Raw genomic sequence first — 12525 nt, 5'->3', positions numbered from 1 at the left:
GAATATCCACACTAATTCTGGTGATCTACACCACAAAAAGGAAGAACAGGTGGAGGGGGGACAAAACATCTGTAAATATCTATAGAAAAAACCTTAAAGAACACAATAAACAAATTAAACTTACCATCCATAAGTGAATTCCCACCCGTTAAATTTCCTCCAATAATTGGGGATGAACATAAGACTTGTAGCACTGTGATTCTCAACTACTAATTTTTTCTAACCTACCCAGGGCTTTAACACCAAACTACCGCTTTGGTACCCACCCCTACGCGAAAGGAATGTAGAGTATACCAACAACCATCTATCCCCAAACGGACAGAGTTTTTCTAAAAAAACGACATAAACTGATACCTGGACAAGAAGAAACCATCCTCATACCTAAGTAAAGAACCAAGTTCAGCAAGCTCGATAAGTGGGCAAGCAGGACAAGGTAAACATTCCTGGCCTTAGGACCCTTGAGGCTAATTTCACACGATATCAGGCCGTGAAACTCAGCCTGATATTGCACTAATCCTGCATGGATGTAACATGATGTTTTCTACCACTCTGTGATCCAATTTTTGCTCTCTTCGGCCCACTGAAGTCTCCACTTCCTTCTTCTCTTAGTAATGCTGCTGGTCATTTGCTGTATAGTCCATCTGTGCCAAGGAACAACAAATTGTACAATCGGACACATTAGTTGGAGCAGCAGCATTGTATTTGGATGCAATTTGCTTGACCGTGCACCGCCTGTTCGTTAGAACAATTCTTGACATCCTCCTTTCACCCCTCTCGTTGTGAGGTTCCGTACGTGCAGAGAATCACTTTTCGCTGAATATCCTTGCTTGAGCCCAGATAGCTGAATTTTCCCATGTGAATATGGATTCACACTGAAGCTGATCCAAGGAAAACTTGCTCACTTGATTTTATGCTGAGGTCACTTGTCTAATTTTCATCCATCGTTCCATGGTGATTTTGTTTGTTACTTTTTATGCTATTATTTGGTCAGTTTTATGCAGTTACTTTATGATGGTGTTATTTATCTACTTTATTCAGCTACAGCTGCAGTGTTCAGTCATTGACTAAATAAAATGACAATACAGTAACCAAATAATGGCAATATGTATATACCGTATGGCATTATATAGTACCTGCATAAAGGCAGTATTTTATCACTGGAGGGTGGCATTATTCAATGACTCTATTTGGTCACAGCTTGGTAGAATTATTTACTCCCAGCATGAATGTCTTCTTCTGAGGTCTAATAAACATATTTTACTATTACCTATAAGCCCAATTGTCTGTGATGGGACTAAGACTCTATTCACATCTGCATCGGAGCCTCCGTTCAGAGCCTTCGGCACAGATTCGGCATGACATGCCGGATGAAGAACTCATGCATGCAGGACTTTTTTGCCCATTAAAAATGCCAGACAGGTGCAGGAACGGAATGGACCCCATGCAAGGGCGTAACTATAGGGGATGCAGGGGATGCGGTTGCACCTGGGCCCAGGAGCCTTAGGGGCCCATAAGGCCTCTCTTCTCCATATAGGGAGCCCAGTACTATAAATAAAGCATTATACTTGGGGGCCCTGTTACAGGTTTGCATTGGGGCCCAGGAGCTTCAAGTTACGCCTCTGGACCCCATTATTGTGAACAGGGTTCGTTCGGCACAGTTTGGTTCTGTAATAAAACGGATTCGGATCATCCAGGGGATTCCATTTTCCTGCTCCCATAACGGATCAGGAAAACGTAATCCCTAGCGCAGATGTGAATTTAGCCTAAGGTGAGGCTTATACCTAACAAAAACAACACATTTGTCCATCTGGACTTCACCCCGATGTGACCTTTTTGCAAATAAATTGATTTTTGACAGTAGTGAAGTACACATTAGCAGCAGTAACCCACCCAGAAAATGCCGAATTATGTCTGAGCTATCATTACATGCTAATAACCATGAGATAAATATGATGTCCCGTATTCCGCAACGTTCTGCTCCATGCTCCAGGGCGACTTGGTAAATTAAGGACAAAGCATTTAAATTCCGACATATGTATAATGATTACTCATTGGGTATTAAGCACATTTAAACTGCAGCCAGAAGTCATTTGTTACGCCTCTACTACTGAAAACGTCACGCTGCAGCAATCCGGTTCACACTACCCCGGGCTTATTGCCTGATTAACAAACATTCTTTAGTAAGGAAATTAAAAATATGCTTTGATTGTAGTTCGGCGTTGTGCATTCCTGTTTCTGCTCAGTGAATTTATTTTTCCACTGTGCTTTGCTATAATACCTTCCAAGAGAAACTGAATGATAAATGACTTTTCACGGAAGATTAATATGTTATTAAGGGTCAGTTGGCGCTATAGACATCTTGAAGCTCCTGAGGTCCAGTGCAAAATCTGCAACAGGCCCCCACCTACCATGTGCCATTACTAATACTAGTATCTTATATGACAGAGGAGCACTTAAACCCCTTCAGGTACGAGGATCTGGTAGGACTGCTACCTCTTCACCCCCTATTGTTACATCCCTGAGCATTGAGGCAGCCCAGCTGACAGTTCCAGCCTTAGGTTAGATGGCTCGCTGTTTGGAATTTTTTTGCTCTCCCCCTTTGATCTTAAGAAATAAACATATCAGTGAATAGATAGCTCAGTGAATACAGTACCAGAGACCAGCTGATAACATAAATACAGCATTAGAACCAAGCTCATAACATTAATACAGAACCAGAACCAAGCTCAGTATAGAGATACAGCACTAGAACTAGGCTTATAACATGAATACAGCACCAGAACCAAGTTCATAACATATATACAGCATTAGAACCAAACTCATAAAATAACTAGAGCATCAGGGCCAAGCTCATTAGATAAATACAGCATAAGAGCCATACTCATAACATAAATGCAGCACCAGAAATAAGCTGATAATATAAATACTGCACAAACCAAGCTTAGTACATAAACACAGTACCAGAACCAAGCTCATAACATAAGTAAGGCCTCCTTACATGGGCGGGTCGGACCCTGCATGCGGGATTCCGGCCAGTGACCCCAGCTTACCTGTCCGGTGCTGCGGACATTCAGGCGGCAATCCGTCACGCATACGCAGTAGCTGCCAGCACTGGGGAGGGGTGACGCGTATTCTACGATACTTCCGCAGTGCTCACTGTGGAAGTGCAGCAGGATGGATGGCTTCCATTGACTTTAATGAAAGCTGAGCGTGCGTAACCTGCACAAAACCGCAGCTTGCTGCGATTTATTCTCCACAAGCGGAAAATCGCTATCTATTTCCGCTCGTGGAAATGAGATGATGTTTTGCCATTGAATACTATAGGCTGTATTTGCCGGACTGCGCAGTGCAAATACGCCCGTGTGCAGGAGGCCTAAAGTAGTAGAACTAAGCAATTGTGTTGAATGGCATGGATGGGCTGATAGCAGTGCCTCAGAACATCGGAGAGAAGGAGACAGTGCAAGGAGGAGGATGATTCATGTTGTTCTACAAGACTCTGCTGCACAGAGGAAGAAGATCATCTGGCCAAGTGGACCTAAGGGGGGGAGATCACCCCCAGCCTGCATCCGCCTGGTGACTCTTCTACAAACTGGTTACAGTAATGAAAGTAGCAGTACTCACCTGTCCTGGTCTTTGTTTCGGAACGGCTACCATCTGGCCGTTGCAGCCAATCAGAGGCCATAGTGGTCACATGCTATTCTCCTGGCTCACCACCAGGAGAGCAGCACCTGACCACTGCAGCCTCTGATTGACTGGGAGGACCGCAGGACTGGATCACCTGGGGGTAAAGTACCGCTACCCTACACACGGACAACCCCTTTAGTGCAGGAGCATCTGACACCCATGCAAAATATTGTACATTTGTGCCCCACAGAATGTCTTATACTGCTGTATATAGGTTTGGGGGGGGGGGGGGAGTGTACACTTTTATTTTGGGGTTAAACATCTCACTTTATTTTTCTACAATTATTCATTTATTTTACAGCGTAGCAAGAATGATGCTATCTCTCTTCCCTGCATGACCCTCCATACAGATCACTGATGACAGAGATATAATGGTAATGAGCCATTTAAAGAAACATGCAGAGAAGACACAGATTATGTCTTCTCTGCACGCTGTGTTCCCATAGATTCAGGCGGAATATAGAATCAGATGATTATCTTAGTTCCCCTCAGTACCATCAGCCTGTTCATTTACATGGGACAGACAAGAAAGGGTTATTCTGACATATAATAAAAATCTCTTTAAATGCTCGCTCACATTGGCACTGAGCAGCGCTGTCTTTTTCCATTGTTCAGACTCATTATAGGAGCCAAACAGCTGCAAAAGCGGTAGTGCTGAATCCAAACGGCCGCACAGAACACATTGACTATAGTGGGTTCCGTTCGGCGCTGTTGGGCACTCTGCTATTTTGCAGCTTTGTTTTGTCCGAGAATTTCATGGAAGTGTATTAGGGTTTCAAGCTGCACATTCTTCTTTCTATACACACACAATTTAGGATGACAGCTACCCTCCACGACCTCCTTATAAATGTGCATGCATAACTCAGCCTACAGTGTATGTTCATTTAGTCAGGGAGACCAACCATTACCTTCGACTGCTGCCATCTCCCAGCACAACAAAAGATTGGGCATGTTGAAATTAAAGATGTCCGATTCCTGTTTTCCCTCAACGTCTTCTATAAGGAATCAGTTGGGAGATCCCCATATACCGTACCTCAAATTGTCAATAACTTCATAGATATTGACTAGTGCTGAGTGAACCAAAACAGTAAAACCCTGTTTTGGATTGGGCTTTCCTAAAAGTTTGGTTTAGCGTGAACCCAAACATCAAGCAGTTCATCTTGATCAAACCCACTACAATTATTCCTTCTCCTCCTTCTCTTTCTCCTTGAGACATTGGAGGCTTACATTAAAATCTAAGATTCAAGGACAAAATCTGCATAGATGTGTTTGTGTGGGTTACTTCTTTATAACAATAATCACCTATATTTATATAGTGCATACATGTATTGGGCAGGAAATAGAGGAGAAAGAGGAAGTCAAGGAGAGGAAGGAGAAAGAGAAGAAGATGGAGTAAGGGAAGGAGAGGAAGGAGGAAGGGAAGAAGGAGAAAGGGAAGGAGAGGATGAAGGAAGGAAAGATGAAGGAAAAGGGCAACAGAAGAAGAAGGGGAAGTAGGAGGAGGAGGAAGAAGAGAAGAAGAAGAAATGAAGAAGGAGAAGAATAATAAAAAAAGAAAGGAGAAGAATAGAGATGAATGAGCATACTCGCTAAGGACAATTACTCGAGCATTGTCCGTAGCGAGTACCTGCCCGCTCGGATGAAAAGATTCGGGTGCCCCGGCGGGGGGCGGGGGAGAGCAGGGGGGAACAGAGGGGAGATCTCTCACTCTCTCCACCCCGCTCCCTCCTGCTCACTCCCGCAACTCACCGCTTACTCGCGCCTGCACCCAATTCTTTTCTTCCGAGCAGGCAGGTACTCGCTAAGAACAATGCTCGCTCGAGTAATTGCCCTTAGCGAGTATGCTCGCTCATCTCTAGAGAAGAATAAAAAGGAAAACGAATAGGAAAAGAAAAAGGAGAAAAAGAAGTAGAACGAGAAAAAGGAGAAGAAAAAAGGAGAAAGAAAAGAAGAAGAAGAAAAAAGAAGGAGAAAGATAAGGAGAAGAAAAAAAGAAAGGGAATAAGAAGAAAGAAGGAGAAAGAGAAGGAGAAGAAAAAGAAAGAAGGAGAAAGAAGCAGAAAAGGGAAAGAGAAGAAAAAAAAGAAGAGAAAGAAGAAAAATAAGGAGCAGAAGAAGAAAAAATGAAGAAAAAAGAGAAGACAGAGAAAGAGGAGAAGAAAACAAGAAGAAAGATAAGAAACAAGAATAAGGAGAAAGATAAGGAGAAGAAGAAAATGAGAAAGAGAAGAAGAAGAAAGAAGAAGGAGAAATGGAATGAGAAGAAAAAATTTGAAAGAATAAGAAAAAAAGGAGAAAGGGAAGGAAAAGAAAAAAAAAAGGGGAAGAAGAAAAAAAGAAGAAGGAGAAAGGGAATGAGAAGAGGAGGCTGATGCATTTTTCTCACTTTGATATTGATACATTCTAGCAAATTTTCTCCTGTGTTGCTGATGTTTTCAGCTTCTAAAGAATTGCTGTTAAAGACGGATTGTAGCAAACCATCAGCTGTGAGAAATATTAGATCAGTTCACATTTTCATCCCCTATAATGTTTCCTCTCACCAACAACAAGCAGTGATCATGGACAGGGTGAGGAACTAAGACGCAGAGTAAATTAGAAAGTTGCCAAACTTTTTATTTGACAATGATTAAGCTTTGCAATGAGCCGGAAACCTTCTTAAGGCTCTAATAGGAAGTAAAGTACAGTGGAGTGTCAGAAGGCCGAGCAAAATGCTGAAAGATGTTTATCATTTTCTTTTCAACAAAACCGCATCTGTCATCAAGACAAAGCCATTCCGTCTCATCGGGAAGGGTTCATTCTGATATTATGAGGGGGAGATGGTGCAGGCTCAGCTATTATTCCAAGTGTTCAGGAGATACGCATCTGCTCCTTTGATGACCACTTGTCTGACAACCCCATGTTCATCACCTCCTTTCAATCTTCTTTAAGATATCACTTCCTGTGTGCCACACTTCAGAGGTCGGTGATGTAATCATGTCTTATCCTCATGTGCTCATTCCATCTTTGGTGTACTTACACAAAGCTGTCAAGGAACAGACAAAGGAGAGGAAGGATCATAGAGAAACCACAGGCTGCGAAATTACCTGTACTTCGTCAAACAGTTAGTGCCAGGGGTGCAGCTACTAGATCAAGACCCAAGCGCAAAAGTTTAGCTTGGGCCCCCCTACTGCCCTTCAACACCCCTTCTTCTCCAGTTCCTTTGCATGGCTACCGGCTGTGGATTGCTCCTAACAAATACACACATATATAATCAAAATGCATATGTATAAGAGAACCTTTATAACATGACGGCTCAGCTCTAGTAACCGCTATATCACACATGTTAAACACAAAGCCAGTAGGCTGAGTCATTTTATTTGGCCCACTGGCCGTGCAGCAAATTAACAAGCATTCTGCGCACCCAGTCTTCAGTCTGTGACAGCTGACCTCTCCCTTCCGGTGTCTGCATGTGCCATCCTGTACGCAACGCAAATGCCAGGGGGAGAGGTTAGCGGTCTCAGATTCAGCAGTGGCTGCTTAGGTTTAGAGCTGCTCGCTGGGTGAGTGAAATTAGTGCTACTAGGACTATTCTGGGGGTCTTCTATTACTCCTGGGGCTAATGTAGGGGACACTATTACTACTCGGGCTACCATTATGGGGGACACTTACGGCTGATGGCACTATGGGAGTCACTATTACTACTCTGGCCACTATGGTGGTCCCTATTGGGGTCACTATTACTACTGGGGACACTGCTAGTATACAGTCGTATAATTACAATCGGCCCTTTGAAGGCAACCATAAGGCTGATGTGGCCCTTGATGAAAATGAGTTTGACACCTTTTGCTCTATATAATGCAGTCACTACCAGATACGAGTACTACACAGTATTAGCTATTAAGTTGTCATTACCGCCACTGACACAGATGGAGGAGTTGGGTCAAGCTATACACGATGTGCAACTTGCCAGATGGCAGAGGCAGCCTGACCATGAGCAAGAAGGAAGCAAAGTTGTAGAGTGAGCATAGTTTTGGAGTGAAGGTGTATGGGCAGCTTTACGATGTGAGGGGGTTAATGTGGTGGTCTAGACCTGGAAAATGTAAATATCCGATGGGAGCTCACTGCATTGTTGATTCATAGCTTTCAATGATTCCCTACTGGTAATAAAAATATTCATTTTTTTACTTAAAGGGGTTGTCTCGCGAAAGCAAGTGGGGTTATACACTTCTGTATGGCCATATTAATGCACTTTGTAATATACATCGTGCATTAAATATGAGCCATACAGAAGTTATTCACTTACCTGTTCCGTTGCTGGCGTCCCCGTCTCCATGGCTCCGTCTAGTTTCGCTGGCTTCTTGCTTTTTTAGACGCGCTTGCGCTGTGCGGTCTTCTGCCTGGTGAATGGGGCCGCTCGTGCCGGAGAGCTGCTCACCGCGTCGTCATCGTAGCTCCGCCCCGTCACGTGTGCCGATTCCAGCCAATCAGGAGGCTGGAATCGGCAATGGAACGCAAGGAAGGAGAAGAAAATACACGGTACACCATGGGAGAAGACCCGCGGTCCACCGTGGGAGAAAACCAGCGGCGCCATCTTTAAAAGAAGAATAGAAGAAGCTGCAGAACGCTGATGCAGGTAAGCGCAATGTGCTTTTTAAAAACTAACCCATGTTTTTTTTTTTAACAGGGCAGAATGCGGGGGTAAGTGAAAAAAAATTTTTTCGCTTTCGCCGCGAGACAACCCCTTTAACTTAATGTTTTATCTTGATGGGAAGGGGGGACCCAGGTGCTAGGAGCCAGTGCATCTCTACTCCAAGGTGTTTCAGTGTGGATAGGGTGGGTGAATGGAACTGAATGATTTCAATAGACTATGCACCCCCAATCCATACAGTAGATTGGGCTCATGACTGTTTTGGAGACAAATGGTCACAGATTATATCATTTTGAGCTGAAAAATAACAGACCAATGCCAAGCCTGAACCTGAGAGTTCCCATTATGAGTCAAAGAATGTAGCAGAGCAGTGTGGTTTTGCTTATGAACTGAAGCAGCAATGCAAATAGTAAAGGGGTTGTCCAATCAAAATATGTTTTTTTAAAGACTCAAAATGGTGAGAAATAAAAAATGAGTCTGTCATACTTATTTACTGATCCCCTACCAGCCTTGCTTCCCAGGTCCCCTACCAGTATCTATGTCCTGGTCCATCTTGACATATACACTTTAACTAAGGTGTTCCTGAATCTTTGACTTGTAGGGTAGATAGATAAATAAATATTCTACAGGTCCGAAATACATCAATTTATTTTTTTACATTAAATCAGTCCAGCAAGTAAAGTTAAATGGGTTGAAGGTTCAAAAGTAAGTTAAAAACAAACACATTTTGAAATTTTAATCTTAAATGCAACAATTGTCTGAATTTCTGATTTTAACCAAAGAGCTTATTTAACACATCAAGCACAGAGAGCTAATTATGGTTTGAAATTGGATACAAACGATTCTTACAGATGTTTAAACTTTTGTAGACTACTTTCAAACCATCTGATTCTACATAAACAGTGCTGTAACGGACTGCATTACAACAACCTCTAGGTCAGGATTTGAACAGTTTTGCTCTTCAGGACAGAGCATATTGCTATCCTAATAACAGGAAAAAAGCAATTCAGCAGGGAGCAACACACACGCACACACACACACGCACACACACACACACACAAATATATATAAAAGCTAATTTGAACATTTGTGATCACTAACTAATTTATTAATTAATGGCCAGGAGAGATATGCAAGTCTTAAAAAATGTACACAAATTCTACAATCTATGAATAAATCTTATTGCCTGCCAATCTCAAACTTAACCTATTAGCTAGTGATCAGTATGTTCAGTGTGGTTTACAATGGAATGGCATTTTCATTCGCTAGAAACAATGTCACTTTTGTCCCTCTTTGGTATTATACCTCAAGTCAATGGGACTAAAATGCAATACTAAAAACAGTCTATGGACAGAAGTGGTGCTGTTTCTGGAAAAAAGCAAACTCTTTTTTTCTAATCCCCCCAAAAATCAACAATTACATGATAACCATCTGTAAAAAATACAATAAAAATGTAAATGATGTCGTTGTTCTAGATATTACTGTGACAGATATAACAATTCTTTTTAATAATCGTTTTTCACAGTTGGATTGTCAAGACATTTACAACATCTATTGGGTTTTCTGAAACTCCCAAAAATTAGAAAAAGACTGGAAATGTTAGAAAATGCTATAAAATAAAAAAGAAGCATTATCCACTTGCTTATTCGATCACTGATGCTCCCTGCTAGGGTGCTGAATGGTTGCCATGGCAGTGGGTCATATTCCTATCTACAATTTACCTGTGTAATAGGACAACAGTGCAAGGATACATTGCAGTACAGTATTGCAGTGTTTTGTCCTAGTGATCAAAAGATTGCAGGTTCAAATCCCAGGAAGGTACTACGAAAAAGTTTAATTAATTTGTTGAAAAAAATATTAAAGTGACCCCCTGGTTTAAGAATTAAAAAAAAATGTAATTGATATCACCATGTCCAAAAACATCAGCACTAATAAAATATAACTTATTCCTCTCATGTATATTGTAAAAAAAAACCTGCAGTATCAGTGGGAACAGCTGTTTTTTTTAGTCACCAAACTTTCATAAAAATGTACTGTATATACTCGAGCATAAGCCTAGTTTTTCAGCACATTTTTCGGTGCTGAAAAAGCCCCCCCCCCCCCCCCCCTCAGCTTATACTCGAGTCAGGGAAGGCTTAAAAAAAAATCCTCCATACTCACCTCCCAGCCGGCGCCTGTGTCTCCGGCAGTGGTGCGGCAGGCTGCTTGAATTCTCTCCGCTGTCATCCTCCGCTGTCCTCTTTGCTCGGCTCTGTCATCCCCCGCTATCAGTGCTGTGTAAGTAAGAGCTGTAATTGGATCAAGCGTCAGCCAATCACAGCCTGTGCTCAATCATTCACAGCCAATCAAGCTGCTTTAGAATTCTCCCCGCTGTCATCTCCCTGCTTGGCTTTCAAGTCCCCTGTTGTCAGTGCTGTGTAAGTAAGCGCTGTGATTGGATCGAGCACTCAATCCAATCACAGCACTTACTTACACAGCACTGACAGAGCCAAGCAGAGAGGACGGTGGGGGATAATAGCAGGGAGGATTCAAGCAGCTTGTCACACAGACACAGACACTGGCTGGGAGGTGAGTATGGAGGTTTTTTTTTTAACCTAGTATATACTCAAGTATAGCTCGGCTTATACTCGAGTCAATAAGTTTTCCCAGTTTTTTGTTGTGAAACTTATTGTCTCGGCTTATACTCGGGTTTGCTAATACTCGAATATATACGGTAATTATAAAGTGATCAAAAAGTCATATGTAACCCAAAATGGTACCCATAAAAATTACATCTCATCCTGCAAAATAAAAAAAAACAAGCCTCATACAACCCCACTGACAGGAAAAAAAAAGTTTTGGATCCTAGAATTTGGCAACAAAAAGCAATTTTTAAAAATATTTTTTTAGTTTTTAAATGTAGCAAAACACAGCAAAAAAACTAATTCTGCAATACCAGTTTTAGGGTGGCTTCAGATGACCGTATATTGGCCGCGTTTCCACGCCCGGACGATATATGGTGTCCCTCTCTGCAGGAGAGGAGGCTGTAAGAGTCGGGAGCAGTGCACTGAGCTGCTCCCTTTCCACTATTTGCAATGGGAGGGGCGGAGCTACGTTTCAGGACTTGGCTCTGCTACGTCCCGCCCCCTCTCATTGCAAATAGTGGCGAGGGGCGGAGAGGGGGCAGGATCTCAGTACACTGCTCCCGGCTCTTCCAGCCTCCTCCCCCTGCAGAGAAGCTCACCGTATATCGGCCAGGCGTGAAAACCCAGCCGATATATGGTCCTCTGAATAAGCCCTTAAGGGGCTATATGAACTTCCGGTTTGAACACCCCCCCCTCTCAAAACTGAAAAACTGCGCAATTGCTTATTTTTCCATTTCCCCCTACCTAGCAGTTTTTTTTTAAGTTTTTCAATACATAATAAGATACATTATTTGGTATTATTCAAATCTAGAACTCGTCAGGGAAAAAACAAACCGTCATACGGCTCTGTCTATGGAAGAGAAAAAAAGTTACAGCTCTTGGAAGATGAGGATTAAAAAAATGGCTGTAGTGTTAAATAGTTAAGTAATATCCATCCTAAAGTCCTGATCTGTAAATTAACCTCATCACGTTACAGTTATGCAGTTACCTGCTTGTAATATTAGCGACTGCGAAAAGATTAGGCAATATCACCCAACCGTCTGCACCAGGACACATTTCCTCTCAGGTCTCTATGTAGTTCCTTGTAGGTAAAAATATCAGGCATGTGTTTATATAAGATGAAACGACCCAACGAAAATTGTGACACTTCCCACGAGAGCTGGTTTCCTGAATAATGTAACTTTAAACTGAAATGAGATAATGTCAGTATCATGTTTTAGACTCCAGAGACAGGACATGGTCTAAAAACATCAATATTTTCCCAGAACATAAAACCAGCCACCTTTACACGCTCGCCACTGGCCCTGAGTCAGCCGGTACATAATTCATTGCCCACACCATAGAACTGTTATCTGATATTAACATAACTTCCCTCACCACAAGTTCCCTGTATTGATACCGTTTTACAGCCACCAGTAAGGAGGAAACCAAAAATACCACAAGAATCTTTTTCACTTTCTACTGTTTTCACTGAAATTGAATTTCTTTTACAATAATTCACATTTTTGCTTCAGCGCACCCATTGACTGCTTTTAGGAAAGTCTCCTAAGAATGACATTACAAATAACACTAATGTTGAGTGAACCGAAC

Source organism: Eleutherodactylus coqui, chromosome 1 (assembly GCF_035609145.1).
Source record: "Eleutherodactylus coqui strain aEleCoq1 chromosome 1, aEleCoq1.hap1, whole genome shotgun sequence".
Classification (NCBI taxonomy): Eukaryota; Metazoa; Chordata; class Amphibia; order Anura; family Eleutherodactylidae; genus Eleutherodactylus; species Eleutherodactylus coqui.
The sequence above is the reverse complement of the archived record's forward strand: the minus strand, read 5'-3'. Positions refer to the sequence as shown.